Raw genomic sequence first — 25,402 nt, 5'->3', positions numbered from 1 at the left:
GGATAGAGCACATGTTGGGTCACAAAGCAAGTCTCAATAAATTTAAAAATATTGATATTATAAAAAACACTTTCTCAGATCATAATGGAATGAATTTGGAAATAAAGAACAGGCAGAAGATTGTGAAATTCACAAATATATGGAGGCTAAACAACACACTGTCAGAAAACCAGTGTGTAAAGGAAGAAAATACAAGAGAAATGAGTAAATACTTCAAGGAAAATGACAATGAAAACACAACATATCAAAACTTATAGGATGCAGCAAAGGTGGTGCTGAGAGGGAAATTTATGGCCCTAAATGCCTATATTAAAAGAGAAGAGAGAGCAAAAATTGAAGAATTAACTGTTCACCTGGAGGAACTAGAGAAAGAACAGCAAACTAACCCCAAAGCAAACAGAAGGAAAGAAATAACAAAGATTAGAGCAGAAATAAATGAAATTGAGAACAGGAAAGCAAAAAAAAAAAAAAAAGAATAAAAAAACCCAGTAGTTGGTTCTTTGAGAACATCAACAAAATTGATGGACCCTAGCTAGGCTAACAAAAGAGAGAGAGAGAGAGAGAGAGAGAGAGAGAGAGAGAGAGAGAGAGAGAGAGAGAGAGAGAGAAGGGGGGGGGAGAGTACAGATGCAAATAAATGCAATCAGAGATGGGAAAGAAGACATAACTACTGACCCTGCAGAAATAAAGGAGATAATAAGATATTATGAGCAACTATATGCCAATAAACCAGATAACTTAGATGAAACAGACTTCCTAGAAAAGCATAAACAAACAACATTGACTCTAGAAGAAACAGACAACATCAACAAAGGAATCACAAGTGAAGAGATTGAGTCAGTCATCAAAAAACTCCCAAAAAAGAAAAGCCCAGGAACAGATGGCTTCACATGTGAATTCTACTAAGCAGTTGAGAAAGAATTAGTACCAATCCTGCTCAAAGTCTTCAAAAAATTGAAGAGGAGGAAAAGCTACCCAACTCATTCTATGAAGCCAACATCACCTTAATACCAAAATCAGAGAAAAATACTACCAAAAAAAAAACCACCAGAAACTATAGACCAATCTCTTTAATGAATATAGATGCAAAAATCCTCAATATAAATACTTACAAATCCAATCCAGCAGCACATTAAAGAATTATACACCACGACCAGGTGAGGTTTATTCCAGGTATGCAAAGCTGGTTCAACACAAGAAAATCAATGTGATACACCACATCAATAAATCAAAGCAGAAGAACACAATCATCTTGATCGATGCAGAAAAGGCATTTGACAAAATTCAACATCCTTTCTTGATGAAAACACTTCAAAGGATAGGAAGAGAAGAGAACTTTCTCAATATGATAAAGGCAATATATGAAAAACCCACAGCTAACATCACACTCAATGGGAGAGACTGAAAGCTTTCCCTGTAAGATCAGGCACAAGACAGGGTTGCCCACTGTCACCATTGTTATTCAACATTGTTCTGGAAGTTCTAGCTGGAGCAATTAGCCAAGAAAAAGAAATAAAAGGCATCCAAATTGGAGAGGAAGAAGTAAAACTTTCACTGTTTGCAGATGACATGATTCCATATGTAGGAAATCCAGAAAAATCTACAGCAAAGCTATTAGAACTAATCAATGAATACAGCAAAGTGGCAGCCTACAAGATCAACAAGCAAAAACTTGCAGTGTTCTTACACCCAAGTAATGTGCAACAAGGGAAAGAAATCAATAGCAACTAAAAGAATCAACTATTTAGGAATAAACTTAACAAAGGTCACAAAAGACCTATACAAAGAAAACTACAAGAAACTGCTAAAAGAAATTGAACAAGACTTAAAAAATGAAAAAACATACCATGCTCATGGATTGGAAGACTAAATATAATTAAGATGTCAATTCTACCTAAACTGATTTATAGATTTAATGCAATACCAATTAAAATCCAAACAACTTTCTTTGCAGAAATAGAAAGACCAATAACCAAATTTATTTGGAAGGGCAAGGTGCTCCAAATAGCCAAAAATATCTTGAGAAAGAGGAACAAAGTGGGAGGTCTCACACTACCTGACTTTGAAGCATTTTACAAAGCTACAATACTCAAAACAGCATGGTATTGGCATAAGGCTAGATACCAACCAATGGAATCAAATTGAGTGTTCAGAAATAGACCCTTGCATCTACAGACAATTGATCTTTGATAAGGCAGTCAAGCCGAAGCAACTGGAACAGAACAGCCTCTTCAATAAATGGTGTTTGGAGAACCAGATATCCATTTTCAAAAGAATGAAAGAGGACTCCCATCTCACACCTTTTACAAAAATTAACTGTGAGAAACAAGCACTATTCCTAAAATGAATAAATACTCACCCAATTGTGGAGAAGAAAAGAAGTTATTCACAATCTTGCAAGAACAGGTGCCCAACCAAAATGTGGGGGGTTGGCACCCAGAACAATAGACCCAGCAGAATTTATTCCCTACACCTAACTCACAAGTCCCTCCCTGTTTCTCCAGTGGCTGGATACTTCAGAGGTTACATTCTATTCGACAAGCCTAACTAGCCTGTGCAAATTTGAAACATGCACCCCATGCAAATTGGAAGCATTTGAAATAAGTTTCCTGCGTGAATTTGCAACATTTGAAATGGTTCGAAAAAGTCTCCACCCCTGACTATAATGGTTATGCCCAGACCTCTTTAGAGGGCTAGTTTCATAACAAGTTCTGAGGCTATTTTGGGAACCTCTACCCCTGATTTTCCGCCTTGCAAGGATAGTAGATAGTGGGTGGATAAACAGGGGGACTGACCGTGGATAGTGGGCAGATGAACAGGGGGACCGATTGTGGACTACAGTTTGCCTTTATAACCTTCTCCAAATTCCTGAACTGCCCCACCCAGCCAGGCACACCTATCCTGTGTGAAAGCTAAACTTAATTTCATTCTCACAAATCCCCCCTCTTTCTTCTAAACTCTCTTTAGCTTTCACATTCCAGTCTCTCAAATCTCTGAAGAGCTTTCTCACATTCCTCATTGTATAAATCCTCCTCTCTGAGGGGGTATAAATTGTTTCGCATGTATTGAACTGGCATTTGTTTGGTTAGGGCTGTCTCAATAAGTCTTTTTTTTTTTTAATATATTTTATTTTGAAATAAATTCAATCTTACAGGAAGAGTTGCAAAAACAGTACAAACACCATACATAGAACTCCATCATACCCCGACCCCCCTCCCCTGATACCCTGATCCACCACCTTTAACATCCTGTCACACCACCATTTCTTTCTTTCCCTCCCTCTCTCCCTCCCTCCCTATCTATCATCCATCATCTGTTGCTCTGTCCTCTGAATATATGTGAGCAAGCTGCACATATCTTTGAACAAAGAATGTAATTCACATATACCTTTCCCATGGACAAGAACATTCTTTTATGCAGTCTCATTAGGCTCAGCTAAGAAGTTCAAGAAGTTCAACATTGACAAAAAGCTTACAATCTATATTTCCTTTGTGTGTATGTGTGTGTGTCCCATCTGTGTCTCTTTGAGCCTCCTCTCCTCCATCCTCAGATCCCATCCAGGATCATCCTTGGCATTTAATTTTCATCTATTTAGGAGGTGGGCCAAGATGGCAGACTGGTGAGCTGCATGTTTTAGTTACTCCTCCAGGAAAGTAGGTAGAAAGCCAGGAACTGCGTGGACTGGACACCACAGAGCAATCTGACTTTGGGCATACTTCATAAAACACTCATGAAAACGTGGAACTGCTGAGATCAGCGAAATCTGTAAGTTTTTGTGGCCAGGGGATCCGCAACCCTCCCTGCCAGGCTCAGTCCCATGGGAGGAGGGGCTGTCAGCTCCGGGAAGGAGAAGGGAGAACTGCAGTGGCAGCCCTTATCAGAAACTCATTCTACTGATCCAAACTCCAACCATAGACAGACTGAGACTAGACACCGGAGAATCTGAGAGCAGCCAGCCCAGCAGAGAGGAGACAGGCATAGAAAAAAACAGCACGAAAAACTCCAAAATAAAAGTGGAGCATTTTTGGAGTTCTGGTGAACATAGAAAGGGTAAGGGCAGAGCTCAGGCCCTGAGGCTCATATGCAAATCCCGAAGAAAAGCTGATCTCTCTGCCCTGTGGACCTTTCCTTAATGGCCCTAATTGCTTTGTCTCTTAGCATTTCAATAACCCATTAGATCTCTGAGGAGAGCCCTTTTTTTTTTTTTTTAAATCCTTTTTTCTTTTTCTAAAACAATTACTCTAAGAAGCCCAATACAGAAAGCTTCAAAGACTTACAATTTGGGCAGGTCAAGACAAGAGCAGAACTGAGAGAGCTCTGAGACAAAAGGCAATAATCCAGTGGCTGAGAAAATTCACTAAACACTACAACTTCCCAAGAAAAGGGGGGTGTCCGCTCACAGCCATCATCCTGGTGGACAGGAAACACTCCTGCCCATCGCCAGCCCCATAACCCAGAGCTGCCCAAGACAACCCAGTGTGACGGAAGTGCTTCAAATAACAGGCACACACCACAAAACTGGGCATGGACATTAGCCTTCCCTGTAACCTCATTGTCCCAGATTGTCCCAGAGTTGGGAAGGTGGAGCAGTGTGAATTAACAAAGCCCCATTCAGCCATCATTTCAGCAGACTGGGAGCCTCCCTACACAGCCCAGCAGCCCAGAACTGCCCTGGGGGGACGGCACTCACCTGTGACATAGCACAGTCACCCCTCAACAGAGGACCAGGGGATGCACAGCCTGGAAGAGGGGCCCACTTGCAAGCCTCAGGAGCCATACGCCAATACCAAGGACTTGTGGGTCAGTGGCAGAGACAAACTGTGGCAGGACTGAACTGAAGGATTAGACTATTGCAGCAGCTTTAAAACTCTAGGATCACCAGGGAGATTTGATTGTTAGAGCCACCCCCCCTCCCTGACTGCCCAGAAAAACACCCCATATACAGAGCGGGCAACACCAACTACACACGCAAGCTTGGTACACCAATTGGACCCACAAGGCTCACTCCCCCACTCATCACAAAGGCTAAGCAGGGGAGAACTGGCTTGTGGAGAACAGGTGGCTCATGGATGCCACCTGCTGGTTAGTTAGAGGAAGTGTACTCCACGAAGCTGTAGATCTGATAAATTAGAAATAAGGACTTCAATTGGTCTACAAATCCTAAAAAAACCCTATAAAGTTCAGCAAATGCCAAGAGGCCAAAAACAACAGAAAATTCTAAAGCATATGAAAAAAACAGACGATATGGATAACCCAAGCCCAAGCACCCAAATCAAAAGACCAGAAGAGACACAGCACCTAGAGCAGCTACTCAAAGAACTAAAGATGAACAATGAGACCATAGTACGGGATACAAAGGAGATCAAGAAGACCCTAGAAGAGCATAAAGAAGACATTGCAAGACTAAATAAAAAAAAAATGGATGATCTTATAGAAATTAAAGAAACTGTTGACCAAATTAAAAAGATTCTGGACACTCATAGTACAAGACTAGAGGAAGTTGAACAATGAATCAGTGACCTGGAAGATGACAGAATGGAAAATGAAAGCATAAAAGAAAGAATGGGGAAAAAAATTGAAAAAATCGAAATGGACCTCAGGGATATGATAGATAATCTTTCTCCAGAATAGATCATATGCTGAGACATAAAACAAGCCTCAATAAATTTAAAAACATTGAAATTATTCAAAGGACATTCTCTGACCACAATGGAATACAATTAGAAGTCAATAACCATCAGAGACTTAGAAAATTCACAAATACCTGGAGGTTAAACAACACACTCCTAAACAATCAGTGGGTTAAAGAAGAAATAGCAAGAGAAATTGCTAAATATATAGAGACGAATGAAAATGAGAACACAACATACCAAAACCTATGGGATGCAGCAAAAGCAGTGCTAAGGGGGAAATTTATAGCACTAAATGCATATATTAAAAAGGAAGAAAGAGCCCAAATCAAAGAACTAATGGATCAACTGAAGAAGCTAGAAAATGAACAGCAAACCAATCCTAAACCAAGTAGAAGAAAAGAAATAACAAGGATTAAAGCAGAAATAAATGACATAGAGAGCAAAAAAACAATAGAGAGGATAAATATCACCAAAAGTTGGTTCTTTGAGAAGATCAACAAGATTGACAAGCCCCTAGCTAGACTGACAAAATCAAAAAGAGAGAAGACCCGTATAAACAAAATAATGAATGAAAAAGGTGACATAACTGCAGATCCTGAAGAAATTTAAAAAATTATAAGAGGATACTATGAACAACTGTATGGCAACAAACTGGATAATGTAGAGGAAATGGACAATTTCCTGGAAACATATGAACAACCTAGACTGACCAGAGAAGAAATAGAAGAACTCAACCAACGCATCACAAGCAAAGAGATCCAATCAGTCATCAAAAATCTTCCCACAAATAAATGCCCAGGGCCAGATGGCTTCACAGGGGAATTCTACCAAACTTTCCAGAAAGAACTGACACCAATCTTACTCAAACTCTTTCAAGACATTGAAGAAAATGGAACACTACCTAACTCATTTTAGGAAGCTAACATCAATCTAATACCAAAACCAGGCAAAGATGCTACAAAAAAGGAAAACTACCGGCCAATCTCCCTAATGAATATAGATGCAAAAATCCTCAACAAAATACTTGCAAATCGAATCCAAAGACACATTAAAAAAATCATACACCATGACCAAGTGGGGTTCATTCCAGGCATGAAAGGATGGTTCAACATAAGAAAATCAATCAATGTATTACAACACATTAAAAATTCAAAAGGGAAAAATCAAATGATCATCTCAATAGATGCTGAAAAAGCATTTGACAAAATCCAACATCCATTTTTGATAAAAACACTTCAAAAGGTAGGAATTGAAGGAAACTTCCTCAATATGATAAACAGCATATATGAAAAACCCACAGTCAATGGTGAGAGACTGAAAGCCTTCCCTCTAAGATCAGGAACAAGACAAGGATGCCCGCTGTCACCACTGTTATTCAACATTGTGCTGGAAGTGCTAGCCAGGGCAATCCGGCAAGACAAAGAAATAAAAGGCATCCAAATTGGAAAAGAAGAAGTAAAACTGTCATTGTTTGCAGATGATATGATCTTATATCTAGAAAACCCTGAGAAATCGACGATACAGCTACTAGAGCTAATAAACAAATTTAGCAAAGTAGCGGGATAGAAGATTAATGCACATAAGTCAGTAATGTTTCTATATGCTAGAAATGAACAAACTGAAGAGACACTCAAGAAAAAGATACCATTTTCAATAGCAACTAAAAAAATCAAGTACCTAGGAATAAACTTAACCAAAGATGTAAAAGACCTATACAAAGAAAACTACACAACTCTACTAAAAGAAATAGAAGGGGACCTTAAAAGATGGAAAAATATTCCATGTTCATGGATAGGAAGGCTAAATGTCATTAAGATGTCAATTCTACCCAAACTCATCTACAGATTCAATGCAATCCCAATCAAAATTCCAACAACCTACTTTGCAGACTTGGAAAAGCTAGTTATCAAATTTATTTGGAAAGGGAAGATGCCTCGAATTGCTAAAGACACTCTAAAAAAGAAAAACGAAGTGGGAGGACTTACACTCCCTGACTTTGAAGCTTATTATAAAGCCACAGTTGTCAAAACAGCATGGTACTGGCACAAAGATAGACATATAGATCAATGGAATCGAATTGAGAATTCAGAGATAGACCCTCAGATCTATAGGCGACTGATCTTTGATAAGGCCCCCAAAGTCACTGAACTGAGCCATAATGGTCTTTTCAACAAATGGGGCTGGGAGAGTTGGATATCCATATCCAAAAGAATGAAAGAGGACCCCTACCTCATACCCTACACAAAAATTAACTCAAAATGGATGAAAGATCTCAATATAAAAGGAAGTACCATAAAACTCCTAGAAGATAATGCAGGAAAACATCTTCAAGACCTTGTATTAGGCGGCCACTTCCTAGACTTTACACCCAAAGCACAAGCAACAAAAGAAAAAATAGATAAATGGGAACTCCTCAAGCTTAGAAGTTTCTGCACCTCAAAGGAATTTCTCAAAGAGGTAAAGAGGCAGCCAACTCAATGGGAAAAAATTTTTGGAAACCATGTATCTGACAAAAGACTGATATCTTGCATATATAAAGAAATCCTACAACTCAATGACAGTAGTACAGACAGCCCAATTATAAAATGGGCAAAAGATATGAAAAGACAGTTCTCTGAAGAGGAAATACAAATGGCCAAGAAACACATGAAAAATTGTTCAGCTTCACTAGCTGTTAGAGATATGCAAATTAAGACCACAATGAGATACCATCTCACACTGATTAGAATGGCTGCCATTAAACAAACGGGAAACTACAAATGCTGGAGGGGATGTGGAGAAATTGGAACTCTCATTCATTGTTGGTGGGACTGTATAATGGTTCAGCCACTCTGGAAGTCAGTCTGGCAGTTCCTTAGAAAACTAGATATAGAGTTACCATTCGATCCAGTGATTGCACTTCTCGGTATATACCCGGAAGATCGGAAAGCAGTGACACTAACAGATATCTGCACGCCAATGTTCATAGCAGCATTATTCACAATTGCCAAGAGATGGAAACAACCCAAATGTCCTTCAACAGATGAGTGGATAAAGAAAATGTGGCATATACACACGATGGAATACTACACAGCAGTAAGAAGGAACGATCTTGTGAAACATATGACAACATGGATGAACCTTGAAGACATAATGCTGAGTGAAATAAGCCAGGCACAAAAAGAGAAATATTATATGCTACCACTAATGTGAACTTTGAGAAATGTAAAACAAATGGTTTATAATGCAGAATGTAGGGGAACTAGCAATAGAGAGCAATTAAGGAAGGGGGAACAATAATCCAAGAAGAACAGATAAGCTATTTAGTGTTCTGGGGATGCCCAGGAATGACTATGGTCTGTTAATTTCTGATGGATATAGTAGGAACAAGTTCACAGAAATGTTGCTATATTAGGTAACTTTCTTGGGGTAAAGTAGGAACAGGTTGGAAGTTAAGCAGTTATCTTAGGTTAGTTGTCTTTTTCTTACTCCCTTGTTATGGTCTCTTTGAAATGTTCTTTTATTGTATGTTTGTTTGTTTTTTAATTTTTTTTTCATACAGTTGATTTAAAAAAGAAAAACAAGGAAAAAAATATGTAGTGCCTCCTTGAGGAGCCTGTGGAGAATGCAGGGGTATTGGCCTACCCCACCTCGATGGTTGCTAACATGACCACAGACATAGGGGACTGGTGGTTTGATGGGTTGAGCCCTCTACCATAGGTTTTACCCTTGGGAAGACGGTTGCTGCAAAGGAGAAGCTAGGCCTCCCTATAATTGTGCCTAAGAGCCTCCTCCTGAATGCCTCTTTGTTGCTCAGATGTGGCCCTCTCTTTCTAGGTAAGCCAACTTGAAAGGGGAAATCACTGCCCTCCCCACTATGTGGGATCAGACACCCAGGGGAGTGAATCTCCCCGGCAATGTGGAATATGACTCTCGGAGAGGAATGTAGACCTGGCATCGTGGGACGGAGAACATCTTCTTGACCAAAAGGGGGATGTGAAAGGAGATGAAATAAGCTTCAGTGGCAGAGAGATTCCAAAAGGAGCTGAGAGGTCACTCTGGTGGGCACTCTTAAACACACTTTAGACAACCCTTTTAAGGTTCTAAAGAATTGGGGTAGCTGGTGGTGGATACCTGAAACTATCAAACTACAACCCAGAACCCATGAATCTCGAAGTCAATTGTATAAAAATGTAGCTCATGAGGGGTGACAATGGGATTGGGAAAGCCATAAGGACCACACTCCATTTTGTCTAGTTTATGGATGGATGAGTAGAAAAATAGGAGAAGGAAACAAACAGACAAAGATACCCAGTGTTCTTTTTTACTTCAATTGCTCTTTTTCACTTTAATTATTATTCTTTTTATTTTTGTGTGTGTGCTAATGAAGGTGTCAGGGATTGATTTAGGTGATGAATGTACAACTATGTGATGGTACCGTGAACAATCGAATGTACGATTTGTTTTGTATGACTGCGTGGTATGTGAATGTATCTCAATAAAATGAAGATTAAAAAAATTTTCATCTATTTAGACTTTTTTTTTAATTGTGGAAACATATATATATAGCCTAAATCTTCCCATTCGACCCCCTCCCTAGGATTCCATTAGTAGGATTAATCATATTTAGAATGTTGCAATGCTATCACCTTCCCACCATCCATTTCTAGAAGTTTCCCTTCACCCCAAACAGAAACCCTACTCTCATTTCTTAACTCCCCATTGCCCCTTCCCCCACTTCTCAGAACCCCTTATCTACTTTTCATCTCTATGGTCATATTCTCTGATACTTTCTTTGTGTTTACCATGGGGCTTAAATTTAACATCTTAAATCCATAACAATCTTGTTTTTCTTTGATACCAACTTAACTTCAATATGACTGTGCCGGTTTGAGTGTATTGTGTCCCCCAAATGCCATTATCTTTGTGGTTTTGTGTGGGGCAGGCGTTTTGGTGATGGTTGGATTTGCTTGGAATGTGCCCCACCCATCTGTGGGCAATGATTCTGATGAGATGTTCCCATGGAGGCATGTCCCTGCCCATTCAGGGTGGGTCTTGATCAGTGGAGCCATATAAATGAACTGGCTCAAGGAGAGAAAACTCAGTGCAGCTGTGAGTGACGTTTTGAAGAAGAACAAGCTTGCTAGAGAGGAATGTCCTGGGAGAAAGCCATTTTGAAACCAGAACTTTGGAGCAGACGCCAGCCACGTGCCTTCCCAGCTAATAGAGGTTTTCCGGACGCCATTTGCCATCCTCCAGTGAAGGTACCTGATTACTGATGTGTTACCTTGGACACTTTATGACCTTAAGACTGTAACTGTATAGCCAAATAAACCCCCTTTTTATAAAAGCCAATCCATCTCTGGTGTTTTGCATTCTGCAGCATTAGCAAACTAGAACAATGACACATAAACTATGTTCCTATACTCCATTATTCCCCCACCTTTATGTAGTTCTTGTAAAAAATTACATATTTTACATTGAGTCCAAAACCACTGATTTATCATTACAGTTTATGTATTTTAGATCCTGTAGGAAGTAAATAGTGGAGTTATAAATCAAAAATGCAGTAGTATTGGTATTTATATTTACCATGTGATCTTTACTGGAAGTCTTTATTTCTTCCTGTAGTTTCAGTCAATTGTTTACTGTCCCTCCCTTTCAGCCTGCTCAACTCCCTTTAGCATTTTTCATAGGACTGATAACTGGTGATGAAGTCCCTCAGCTTTTGATTATCCGGGAATGTTTTCATCTCCCCCTCATTTTTATCCTCCAGGTGTTTGTGAATTCTCCAAGTCTCTGATGGTTATTGACTTCTATTTGTATTCCATTGTGGTCAGAGAATGTGCTTCAAACAAATACATTTTTTTTTAATTTATTGAGGCTTGTTTTTATGCCCCAGCATATGGTCCATTCTGGAGAAAGATCCGTGATCACTAGAGAAGAATCTGTGTCCCAGTGACCTAGGATGTAATATTCTATATATCTCTGTTAAAATTTTCTATATCTCTCTCTCCTTTCTTTGTTTCTCTGTTGGTAGGGCTCCCTTTAGTATCTGAAGTAAGGCAGGTCTTTTATTAGCAAAATCTCTCAGCATTTCTTTGTCTGTGAAAAATTTAAGCTCTCCCTCAAATTTGAAGGAGAGTTTTGCTGGATAAAGTATTCTTGGTTGGAAATTTTTCTCTCTCAGAATTTTAAATATGTCATGCCACTGCCTTCTCGCCTCCATGGTGGCCGCTGAGTAGTCACTACTTACTCTTATTTTGTTTCCTTTGTATGTGGTGAATTGCTTGTCTCTTGCTGCTTTCAGAACTTGCTCCTTCTCTTCAGTATTTGACAGTCTAATCAGAATATGTCTTGGAGTGGGTTTATTTGGATTTATTCTCTTTAGAGTTCACTGGGCATTTATGCTTTGTGTATTTATATTGTGTAGAAGGTTTGGGAAGTTTTTCCCAACAATTTCTTTGAATACTCTTTCTAGACCTTTACCCTTCTCTTCCCCTTCTGGGACACCAATGAGTCTTAAATTTGGATGTTTTATTTTATCTATCATATCCTGAAGATCCATTTTGATTTTTTTTTATCTTTTCCCCATTCTTTCTTTTGTTCTTTCATTTTCTGTTCTGTGGTCCTGGAGGAGGCTGAGTTGTTGTTCAACTTTCTCTAATCTTGTATTATGAGTATCCAGAGTCTTTTTAATTTGGCCTACAGTTTCTTTAATTTCCATAAGATCTTCTGTTTTTTTTATTTACTCTTGCAATTTCTTCTTTATGCTCTTCTAGGGTCTTCTTTATGTCCTTTATATCCTGAGCCATGCTCTTGTTGCCTGTCTGTAATTCTTTCATTAATTGTGCCAAGTACTGTGTGTCTTCCGATCTTTTGATTTGGGTGTTTGGATTTGGGTTCTCCATATCATCTGGTTTTATCATATGCTTTAAGATTTTCTGTTGTTTTTGGCCTCTTGGCATTTGCTTTACTTGATCCCTAATTTGACAGAACTGCAGCTTGGTGGCATACACTTTCTCTAACTAACCAGCAGATGGCGTCCATGAGTCACCTGTTCCCCTCAAGTAAGTTCTCCCCTACTTTGTCTTTGTGGTGTGTGGGGGTCTGATTCTTGTGGGGTCCAATTGGTGCACCAAGTTTGGGTGTGTTGCTCGTACTGTCCACCCTGAATGTGGGGAGTGTGTCTGGGTGGTTAGGCAGGCAGGGCAGCTTTAATAATCAAACCTCCTAGGTGTTCCTGAAGATTTAAGGTTGTTCTCTGCCACTGACCCACAAGTCCTTGGTATTAGCGTAGGTTCCCTGGGATTCCTAAGCATTTCCCCCTTCCCAGCTGTGCTCTTCCAGGACCTCTGCTGAGGGAGGGCCACACCATGTCACTAGTGCATGCCGGCCCACCAGAGAAGCCCTGGGTCGCTGGGCCATGCAGGGGTGCTCCCAGCCTGCTTCAAAGATGGTTGAATGGGAAGTGTTAACTTCCCCCTTTTCGCACAGCTCCGCCCTTCCAGCTCCGGGACAATCAGCTGTGGGTGTATTAAAGGTCATTGTCCATGGCCAATATTGTGGCTTGTGTGTAGTGCTGTGGGAAAGATTCCCTGTCACACTGGGTTTCTTGGCGTCACTCTGGGCTGTGGGTCTGGCCCCGGGCAGGAGCATACCCTGCCCGCTGGGGAGATGGCTGCAAGGAATGCCATTTTTTTTCTCCCACACCCTCTGCTCTTCTGGTCTCAAGACAATCACCAGCAGGTGTGGGAAGGGGTATTTGACATAAACTATCCCTGAGGAAGCTCATACATTGGTACTATAGTTGAAGACATAAATATGCTCAATGAGCTAAAGAAATCCATATACAAGGAACTACAGGAAATTAGGAACCACATTGTTCAGCAAAAATATATTCTAGATGGAAATTATAAAAAAGAAACCAAAGAAATTTCAGAGCTGCAAAGTGTAGTAATTGAAATGAAAAGCTCTTTAGATAAATTCAACAGCTGATTGAACCATGCAGAAGAAAGGATCAGTGAACTTGAAGGACAAGATGATTGAAATTATCCAGTGTGAGGAGTTGAAAGAAAAAATAATGAAGAAAAATGAACAGAGCCTGAGGGACATGTGGGACACCATCAAGTGTACCAACATATGCATCATTGGAGTCCCAGAAGGACAAGAGAGAGAGTAAGAGGCAATAAAAGTATTTGAAGACAGAGTGCTCTGGCTCCCCACTATTGCTGCCACTGAGACCAAGTTGGCTATAAGAGTCATCAACTTCATTAAGAATGCCTGTACCAAGGAGCCAGTGCTGGTTGTGTCTTTCACTATTTGAGTCCTTGCTATAATTCTGCCCTCACTCAGCCCTACAGCAAGCATGCCAGTATGATCACACCAGGTCACGCTCTACAACTACCCAGTGCCTACTCAGATAATGACAACATGCCTGATGTGCTCAGCACCCCCAGGACACTCAGGGCCCAAGCTTGGAGTGGCTTAAGACTCTGTGAACACCTTCATTGACATGGAGGAGGCTCCCCTTCTCAGTGACCCCCAATAAAAATGGTAAAAACAAACAAAAAATGTGTATGATGAAATAATGGCCTCAAACTTCCCCAAACCTTATGAAAGACATGAATATACACATCCAGGATGCTCAATGACCTCCAAATAGGATAAACTCCAAGAGCGCTACACCAAGACACATTATAGCAAAATTGACAAAATCTAAAGATGGAGGATTTTGAAAGCAGCAAGAGAGAAGTGACTTGTCAAATACAAGGGGACCCAATAAGATTAGTGGCAGATTTCCCATCAGAAGCCATGGAGGCCAGAAGTCAGTGGGATGACATATTTAAAGCCATTAAAGTAAAAAACTAGCAACAAAGAATTCTATATCCAGTAAAATTATCCTTCAAAAATGAAGGAGAAGCCCCCTTGAGAGACTGGGGGAAAATGTGGAAATAATAAACTTGCTCACCTGGGGAATTCCTGATAGTCTCTCAAGCATTGGGGACTACCAATTTAATAGGTGAAGCCCTCAATCTTGGGGCTTGCCCTTATGAAACTTATTCCTGCAAAGGAGAAGCTAAGCCTACTTATAATTATACCTAAGAGTCACCCCCAGAGAACCACTTTTGTTGCTTAGATATGGCCTCTCTCTCTAAGCCAACTCTGTAGGTAAACTCACTGTCCCCCCCCCCCATGTGGGACATGACTCCCAGGTGTATAAATCTCCCTGACAATGTGGGACATGACTCCCAGGGATGAGCCTGGCTCTACATCATTGGATTGAGAAAGCCTTCTTGGACTAAAAGGGGAAAGAGAAATGAAACAAAATAAAGTTTCAGCGATGAGAGATTTCAAATAGAGTTGAGAAGTCATTCTGGAGGTTACTCTAATGCATTATACAGATATCCTTTTTTAGTTTTTAGTGTATTAGAATAGCTAGAAGGAAATACCTGAAATTATTGAACTGTAATCCAGTAGCCTTGATTCTTGAAGATTATTGTATAACTATATAACTTTTATGGTGTGACTATGTAACTGTGTAACTGTGAAAACCTTGCAGCTGACACTCCCTTTATTCAGTGTGTGGACAGATGAGTAAGAAAATAAAGACAAAAAGTAAATAAATAATAGGGGGGATAAGGGGTATGAGATGTTTTGGGTGTTCCTTTATATTTTAATTTTTATTTTTTTGAGTAACGAAAATGTTAAAAAATTATGGTGATGAATGCATATCTATATGATGATATCATGAACCACTGATTGTACACTTTGGATGATTGTCTGGTATGTGAATATATCTCAATAAAATTGCATTAAAAATGAAAGAGAAATTAAGACATTTACAGACAAACAAAAACTGAAAGAGTTCATGACCAGAATAACAGCCTTACAAGAAATGCTAAGGGAAGTCCTTCATGCTGAAATAAAAGAACACTAGATAGTGACTGAAAACCATAAGAAGAGATAAAGAACCTTAGTAAAGGTAACTACATAGGTAAATGTAAAATCCTGTCTTACTGTTCTTTAGTTTGTAACTGCTTTTTTCCTCTATGACTTAAAAGGCAAATACGTAAAAGATATTGTAAATCTCTATTAATGAGCATACAATGTATCAAGATGTCATCTGAGACAATAATAATATAAAGGGAGAGGGACAGAGATATCTAGGAGTAGGAGTTTGTCTACTATTTACCAAACCTGAGTTGTTATTAGTTTAAGATGTTAATGGTAATTACAAAGATAAACACTAAGAAAATAACTAAAAAAAGAAGAGAAAATGAAAGAAGAGAATCAAAGGGTACACCACAAAAATAAAAAAAAAAAAACACTAAATAAAAATAAAAGGCAGTAATGGAATAACTGAAGACCCAAAAACATACAAGACACACATAAAACAAATAAATGGCAGAAATAACTTCTTGCTTCCCAGTTATTATCTTAAATGTCAAGGGACTAAACTCCTCTATTAAAAGACGTGGATTGGCAGATTGGATTTAAAAGTATAATTCATCTATATGTTGACTACAAGAAACTCACTTTAGGTACAAAGACACAAAGAAGTTGAAAGTACAAGGGTGGAAAAAGATATTCTACAAACAGTAATCAAAAGAGAGCTGAAACACCCATATTATTGTCAAACAAAATAGAGTTTAAATAAAAAAGGTTACAAGAGACAAAAAATATATTATATATTGATAAAAGTTTTGATCCAACAAAATATAGTGATTATAAACATGTATGCACTACACAAAAGAGCTCCAAAATGTATGAAGCAAAATTGACAGAATCAAAGGGAGAATTAGATAGTTCTACAATAATGGTTGGACACTTCAATACATCACTTTCAATAATTGATAGACCATCTAAACAGAAGATGAATAATGAAATCGAGGACTTGAAAAACACTTTCAACCAATTAGATCTAATGGGCCAATATTGAATACTCCACTTAGCAGAATACACATTCCTATCAAGGTCACAGGAAACATTTTTTGGGATAGGTTACATGTTAGGCTACAAATCAAATGTTAATAAATTTTCAAGTATTGAAATCATACAAAATATCTTCTCAGATCACAATGGAATAAAGTTAGTGATCAATACAGAATGAAAACTGGGACATTTATGAATATGTGGAAATTAAACAACACACTATTAAACAGCCAATGGGTCAAAGAAGAAATCACAGGGAAAATTAGGAAATATCTTGAGGTGAATCAAAAAACACAACATACTAAAATTTATGTGATGAAGTGAAGGCAGCGTTCAGAGGTAAATTTATACCTCTAAATGCCTACGTTAAAAAAGATCACAGCCCAATAACATAACAGACATTTGTACACCAATGTTCATAATGGCATCGTTCACAATTGTGAAGACATGGAAACTATCCAAATGTCCTTCAACAGATGAGTGGATAAACAAAATGTGGTGTATACATACGATGGAATACTATGCAGCAGGAAGAAGGAACAAGGTCCTGAAACATAAGACATGAATGAACCTTGAAGATATAATGCTGACTGAAATAAGTCAAACACAAAAGGAGAGACATTGTATGAACCACTACTATGAACTCCCTGAACAATGTAAAATCAATGTCTTATAATGTAAAATATTGAAGACCTAGAGATAGACAGAACCTAGTGAAGGGGGAATGATCATTTAATATGTTCAGTTCTGTTACTGAGGGTGAGTTCAAAGGTATGAGAATGGAAAGGGGTGATGATTGTTAAAGAGATTATAAGTATCAGAGCTGCATTAAAGGTGAATAGGATTGACATGGGTTGTTTAAAGGCATGTATCCCACAGATCAGCACTGCAAATATAGTTAGGTGCTTGCATGATAGACTTCTAAGGTATGACACTGGTACAGAGGGTTGACAACAGAGCGGTATATGGGGAAAATCTACCTATTGCATACTAGCAACTATAATTAATAGGAATACCTTAGTAGTACCACATAAATACTAGGGACAAATAATTTAGGGCTGATAAAAGCTATGGGGTATTTTGGGTCAAGAGAATTGTTTAAAATGAAGAGTTAAGAGGAGTGTACAATTAAGTGATGAAAATGTGAGATATTGATTGATTATTGTGGACAGAACATATGCTACGTGAAGTTTGGAAGCCCCTACTTTATAAGTCAAGCCCTCGATCTTGGGGCTTGCTCCTGTAAAACTTATGTTTGTAAAGCGGCAGGCTAAGCCCACCTATGATTATGCCTAGGAGTCACCACCAGAGAACCTCTTTTGTTGCTCAAATGTGGACTTTCTCTCTCTAAGCCCAAATCTGCAAATAAATTAATCACCCTCCCCCTGATGTGGGACAGGACACCCCCCCCCCCAGTGAGTGAGTCTCCTTGGTGATGTGGGACATGGATTCCAGGAATTAGCCTGACCCTGGCCTCAAAGGGTTGAGAATGTCTTTTTGACCAAAAGGGGGGGAAAAAGGCAACAAAAGAAGGTTTCAGTGGCTAAGAGATTTCAAATAGAGTCAAGAGGCTGTCCTGGAGGTTACTCCTATGCAAGCTTCTGCTAGATATTCCAAATGGTCACAGCATGATAAGCCCAAGTCAACAGTAGTCCTGAAAACCCCTAAAGAATACCCAGGTCCCTATTTGAGAGCCTGTAAATGTTTCACTCACTAAATTTATTCTTTAGAAACTTAAATCCTCCAGAGAACTCTTATACCAGCTAAGTCTCAAAACCCAGAGGCAACAGCCTTCTCAAGAACATCAACCAATTGCATCCCCTTTCCCATAATTTCAACACCCCTTCTCAACATGAACATGTTAGGGCGGTCACTGCCTAGACATCCCTGAAGATTGAGAAAGCAATTAAACTGGAGGAAGGGGCAGAAACAGCCAGGGAAGTATTTAACAAAGGATTATGAATACTGAATCTGTATAAAATTTTCTTTTTCTTAGTTGCCAGGGTATTAGAATAGCTAGAAGGAAAGAACTGAAGTGGTGGAATTGTAATCCATAACATTCTTTGAAATTTGCTATATAACTACTTGCTAAATCATACTTAGAATGTTATCACCTTTTTGCATATAAGCTATATTTCACAATAAGGAAATAACCAAAACTTGGAACTGTAACTCATAACACTCTTTGAAATTTGTTCTCTAACTACTTGTTAAATTGCACTTGGAAAGTTATCACTTCTATATGAATATGTTATATTCCACAATTAAAAAAAAATAGGCCAAGCATTTGAATAGACATATCTCCAAACAAGATATTCAAATGGTCAATAAGCTCATGAAAAGATGTTCAACATCATTAGCTGTGAAAGAAATGCAAATGAAAATTACAGTGAGATAACTATCGACTAAGATGGCTTTATTTTAAAAATCTAAAAATAACAAGTGTTGGCAAAGATGTGGAGAAATAGGAATCCTCGCACATTGTTGGCATGAAAACAGTTTGGCAGTTACTCAGAAAGTTAAGTATAGAATTACCATATGACCTGTCCATTGCAATCCTAGAAATTTACCCAGAATAACTGAAAGCAGGGACTTGGATGCATATTTATACAACAATGTTCATCACGAATTTATTCACAATAGTCAAAATGAGGAAGCAACCCAAGAGTCAACAAGAGGATGGTAAACAAAATGTGCTAAATCCATGGAATGGAATAGTTATAAAAAGAAATGAAGTGTTGGTACATGTTACAATATGGATGAACCTTCAAGACATGTTGAGTTAAATAAGCCAGACACACACAAAAAACAATTATATGATTTCTCTTATATGAAATATTTAGAACAAGCAGATTCATAGAGACAGGAAGCAGAATAGCTGTTTCCAGGGGTGAGAACGGGGGAATGGGGCACTATTACTAAATGAGTTTTGGTTTGGGGTGATGAAAATAGTCTGGAAATAGTGGTAAAAGTTACACAGTGTCAAAGAATTGTCCACTTAAAATAGTTAAACTGATTTTTTGTTATGTATATTTTACCACAATATAAATAAATAAAATTATATAAAACCCATATAAGGGACAGAGATAAAGACTTACTGTTCTAGTTTGCTAATGCTGCCGGAATGCGAAACACCAGAAATGGATTGGCTTTTATAAAAGGCGAGTTATTTGGTTACAAAGTTACAGTCTTAAGGCCATAAAGTGTCCATCAACAAAGGATACCCTAATTGGAGAAAGGCCATTGGCATCTGGAAAACTTCTGCTAGCTGGGAAGGCACATGGCTGGCGTCTGCTTGCTCTCAAGTTGCTTTTCAAAATGGCATTCTCCAAAACGTCTGCATCAGCTTCCAACGGCCATCGTCAAAATGTCTGTCTCAGCTCCAGCTCCCTCTGAGCTCCTTCTGTCTGAGCTTATAGATAGTGCTCTAATAAACTAAACAAGGCCCAGGCTGAATGGGTGGGGCCACGCCTCCATGGAAATTATCCAATCAGAGTTATCACCTATGGTTGGGTGGGTCACATCTCCATGGACACTGAACCAATAGGTTCCAACCCAATCCACACTAATAGGACTGCCCCCACAAGAATGCATTAAAGAATATGGCTTTTTCTGGGGGACATAATATATACAAACCGGCACACTTACCCTATCTCCTTTACACAGCCAAATAATTTGGGAAGAGATGTTTACACTAGTTGCTCCCATCTCCCACCTCCCATTAATTCTTCCCAACCCGCTCCAGTTGGCCTTCTGCCTCTTACTATCCCTGAATTCACTGATGACATCCATGTCACTAAACCCAGTAGATTTTTCAGACCTCCTTTTACTTGGTTTACCAGCTATAGATGACTGGTAAGTCACATGAGAAGTCAATGCTGAACTTTCTCTTTCTTGGAACACTTATCCCTTGGGCTCCACAACCCAGTACTTTTTTGATAATCCTCTCACCTCTCTGATCACTCTTGATCCCCACTGCCTACTTTACCCTGATATTAAGTACTGGAGTGATGTAAACCTGTTTTGGGCCCTCTTCTTTTCTCACCTTTTAATCACATGGAGACCTCACCCATAAGAACTGGAAATTTTAGCACTCACCTTACAATCCAGCTTCAAACAATAATCCTGACATTATTTTTGTATACAGCATCAAGTCCTGTGCTAGTTCATTTTTCCCAGTACTTTTAGCAAAGCCACAATTCTCTGCTAACTGCCACTACACACACACGCCTCAACACATTCCTAGAGAAAGAAAACCTTATAACCATGGTGGTCGGTCTCACTTCAAATTTGTGAAATCTATTGAGTGGACCTTCAGTGCTGCTCTACAATCATGCTGTACCCCTTAGACCAGTGGTCTTCAAACCAGACTGTGCAATCCCTAGGAGTCCACAAAGACCTTATGAGGGGTATGTACGAATGCATGCCGGTTATAAAGGTATTCATTGCCACATTCTCTATTTTCTATATGTCCTTTTCCTAAAGCTGATTTATATGAGAACTCTTCTGCAGATTCTCATTTCCCTCCTCTTTTTACCATTGTCCCATTCCTTTCTCTCAAAGTGGAGGAAATGTAAAAATATCTGGGTTGCCAAAGAAAGTAACAATTTGAAATATTGTTTTTGGTGCTAAAAATGTGAATGACTCTAATGACTGAGTAATGAATCCTTTTTTAAGTCACATGGTTTCCAATTCTTTGCTTTCAATGAAATTGAAGGAGGACCTAATTGAGTCGTCAATTGAATATCATTGAAAATAATTTGAATCATAGCTCACTGTGTGAGTTTTTGGCGTATAATTCAGAAGGAGTTCAAAGAAGTGAGTGCCATTTTATAATAAAAGTCTTTCCCATTTACTTACTTGGGTGAACAAGGCCTCTTGACCATTACATTGATGAAAAAGAAAAAATGGGAAGGAAATTAATACTAAATGCTATCTTGTTCCAGCAATATGTAGTCAACAATACATGTACTGGTAGAAATCTCATTGACAGATGTATTTTTGAATAAATTTTATACCTATAATTGATAATTATCAAATGTTATAATACATCTACATGATTTTGATCTATTTGTACTACTAATATAATGATAGTTCAATCTAGAAGAAAGTTTAAACATTTAGAGTCTTATGGTCAAAGGAAATTAAAAAGAACTAATTTAAAAATGCATTTTGTTGCAAATAAATATAGGGTGATCAATACAAGACATTCGGGTATAAAATACATTAAATTGGGACAAAATTATGTCATGGAAGTGAATGCAATATGAATTCTAGAGAAAAAAAGATGTAAAATTTCTAACTGGTGAATAAGATTTATTAGTATTTTTTTGTGTGTATGTGGTTAAACTTTAATACTTTTAAAAATTTTGAAATATGTTCAAACATACAGGACAGTTACAAAAATAATATAAAACCCATTCAAAGAACTCCAGCATAACCCTACCTTTCAGATCCACCAATTTTAACTTTTTGGCACATCTGCTGTATCATCTATCTATCTATCTATCTATCTACCTATCTATCTATCTAATTTTCTGAACACTTGAGTGTAGCTTGTATACAGCATGCTCCTTGAATTCTTCATACTGTCATGTGCATTTCTTTTTTTTTTCCAAGTTTGTTTTTTTCATATTTTTATTGTAGAATATAACATATATACGTAAAAGTAATAACTTTCCAAGTGCAATTTAACAAGTAGTTAGAGAGCAAATTTCAAAGAATATTATAGGTTATAATTCCATAGTTTCAATTATTTCCTTATTATGAAATATAACATGTATACGAAAAGGTAATATCTTTCAAGTATGATTTAACAAATAGATATATAGGAAATTTCTAAAGTTATTATGAGTTACAGTACCATAGTTACAGTTATTTCCTTATTGTGAAATATAACATATACAAAAAGGTATGGCTTTCAAATTACAATTTAACAGGTAGTTATAGAACACATTTCACCATATCAATTCTTTCCTTCTATTCTAATACCTTAACAACTAAGAAAAAGCAAATTATATAAAGATTCAGTATTCATAATTCTTTGTCAAATTCCATCTTGTTTGTTGCTACCCCTTCCTCTAGTTTAATCACTTTCTCGATCTTCAGGGATGTCTAGGTAGTGACTACCATAAACTATGTTGAAAAGGGAAGTTGACTTTATGAGCAAAGGGGACATATCTGGTTTATGTTCTTGAAAAGACTATTGCCTCTGTGTTTTGGGACTTAGCTGGCATAGGAGCACTCTGAAGGATTTAAGTTTAACAATCATCACCCTTATCCATTATCATACCTTTGAATTCACCATCATTAACATATCTGACTGTATTAGATTATCATTCCCCTCACTAGCTACTGTATATCATCAGGTCCCCAATATTCTTATAAGACACTGATTTTACATTGTTCAGATAGTTCATAGAAGTGGTATAACATACAATATGTCTCCTTTTGTGTCTGAGTTATTTTGCTCAGAATTATATCTTCAAGGTTCATCCACATTGTCATATGTTTCAAGACCTTGTTGTTTCTTACTGCTTCATAGTATTCCATTGTATGTGTATACAACATTTTGTTTATCCAGTCATCTGTTGAAGGACACTTGGATTGTTTCCATCTCTTGACAGTTGTGAACAATACTGCTATGAACATAGGTGTACAAATGTCTGTTTGTGTCACTGCTTTCAGATCTTCGGGGTATATACCAAGAAGTGGAATTGATGGATCATAGGGTAATTCAATATCTAGTTTTCTGAAAAACTGCCAAACTCTTCCAGAATGGCTGTACCATTATACAGTCCCACCAGCACTGAATAAGACTTCCAATTTCTCCACATCCTCTCCAGCATTTGTAGTTTCCTGTTTGTTTGAGGGCAGCCATTCTTATTGGTGTGAGATGATATCTCATTGTGGTGTCAATTTGCATCTCTCTAATAGCTAGTGAAGATGAACATTTTTTCATGTGTTTCTTAGCCATTTTACTTCCTCTTCATATAAATGTCTTTTCATATCTTTTGCCCATTTTATAATTGGGTTGTTTGTACTATTGTCATTGAGTTGTAGGATCTCTTTATATATGCAAGATATCAGTCTCTTATCAGATACATGATTTCCAAATATTTTTTCCCATTGAGTTGGTTGCCTCTTCACCTTTTTGACAAATTCCTTTGATGTACAGAAGCTTTTGATTTTGAGGAGTTTCCATTTATCTGTTTTTTCTTTTGTTGCTTGTGCTTTGGGAGTAAGGTCTAAGAGATGACCTCCTACTACTAGGTCTTGAAGATGTTTCCCTACATTATCTTCTAGGAGTTTTATGGTACTGTCTCTTATATTGAGATCTTTGATCCACTTTGAGTTAATTTTTCTATAGGGTGTGAGATATCCTCTTTCATTCTTTTTGTTATGGCTATCCAGTTCTCCCAGCCCCATTTATTGAAGAGACTGTTCTGTCCCAGGTCAGTGGATTTGGGGGCCTTAGCAAAAATCAGTTGACCATATATCTGGGGGTCTATTTCCAAACTCTCAGTTCAACTCCATTGATCAATATGTCTATCTTTATGCCAAAACCATGCTGTTTTGACTACTGTAGCTTTATAATAGTCTTCAAAGTCTGGAAGTGTAAGTCCTCCCACTTTGTTCCTCTTTTTTAGGATGTTTTTGGCAATTTGAGGCCCATTTCCCTTCCAAATAAATTTGATAAACCTAGCTTTTCCAAATCTTCAAATTAGGTTGTTGGAATTTTGATTGGGATTGTGTTGAATTTGTAGATCAGTTTGGGTAGAATTGACATCTTAAAAATGTTTAGTCTCTCTATCCATGAGCATGGAATATTTTTCCATCTATTTAGGTCCTTTTTTATTTCTTTTAGTAAACTATTGTAATTTTCTGTGTAGAGGTCTTTTACATCCTTGATTAAGTTTATTCCTAGGTACTTGATTTTTTAATTGCTATTGTGAATGGAATTTTTTTGATTGCCTCGTCTGTTAGAGCATTACTAGTGTATAGTAACATTACCAACTTATGTGCATGAATCTTATATCCTGCCACTCTGCTGTATTTGTTTATTAGCTCAAATAGCTTTGTGGTCGAATTTTTAGAATTTTTCAAATATAAGATCAAATCATCTTCAAATAATGACAGAGTTATTTCTTCCTTTCCAGTACGGATATCTTTTATATCTTTATTTTGGCGAATTGCTCTGGGTAGAACTTCCAGCACAATGTTGAATAATAGGTGACAGTGGGCATCCTTGTCTCCTTCCTGATCTTAGGGGGACGGCTTTCAGCCTCTTACCATTGAGTATTATGCTGCTGCGGGTTTTTAATATATGCTCTTTATTACAATGAGGAAGTTTCCTTCAATTCCTACCTTTTGAAGTGTTTTTATCAAAAAGGGATGTTGAATTTTGTCAAATGCTTTTTCAACATCTATCAAGATGTTCATTTGATTTTTCTGTTTTGATTTGTTGATGTGTTGAATTACATTAATTGATTTTCTCATGTTGACCCACCCTTGCATGCCAGGAATGAACCCCACTTGGTTGTGGTGTATAATTCTTTAAACGTGCCTTTGGATTTGATTTGCAAGTATTTTGTTTAGGATTTTTGCATCTATATTCATTAGGGAGATTGGCCTATAGTTTTCCCTTTTGTGGCATCTTTATCTGGTTTTGGTATCAGAGTGATATTAGCTTCACAAAATGAGTTAGGTAGTGTTCCTTTTTCTTCAATTTTTTGAAAGAGTTTGAGCAAGAGTGGTGCCAATTCTTTTTGGAAAGTTTGGTAAAATTCCCCTATGATGCCATCTGGCCCTGGGCTTTTATTTGTAAGTAGATTCTTGATGGCTGATTAGATCTC

At 37.9% G+C, this 25,402-nt stretch overlaps 1 pseudogene; it reads left to right on the top strand.

The window, feature by feature from the left end:
• The first annotated feature begins 13,617 nt into the window (after positions 1 to 13,617).
• On the top strand, positions 13,618 to 14,113 carry LOC119540710 (annotated as a pseudogene).
• The last annotated feature ends 11,289 nt before the right edge of the window (positions 14,114 to 25,402 follow it).

This window comes from Choloepus didactylus, chromosome 7, assembly GCF_015220235.1.
Source record: "Choloepus didactylus isolate mChoDid1 chromosome 7, mChoDid1.pri, whole genome shotgun sequence".
Lineage (NCBI taxonomy): Eukaryota > Metazoa > Chordata > Mammalia > Pilosa > Megalonychidae > Choloepus > Choloepus didactylus.
The sequence above is the reverse complement of the archived record's forward strand: the minus strand, read 5'-3'. Positions and strand labels throughout refer to the sequence as shown.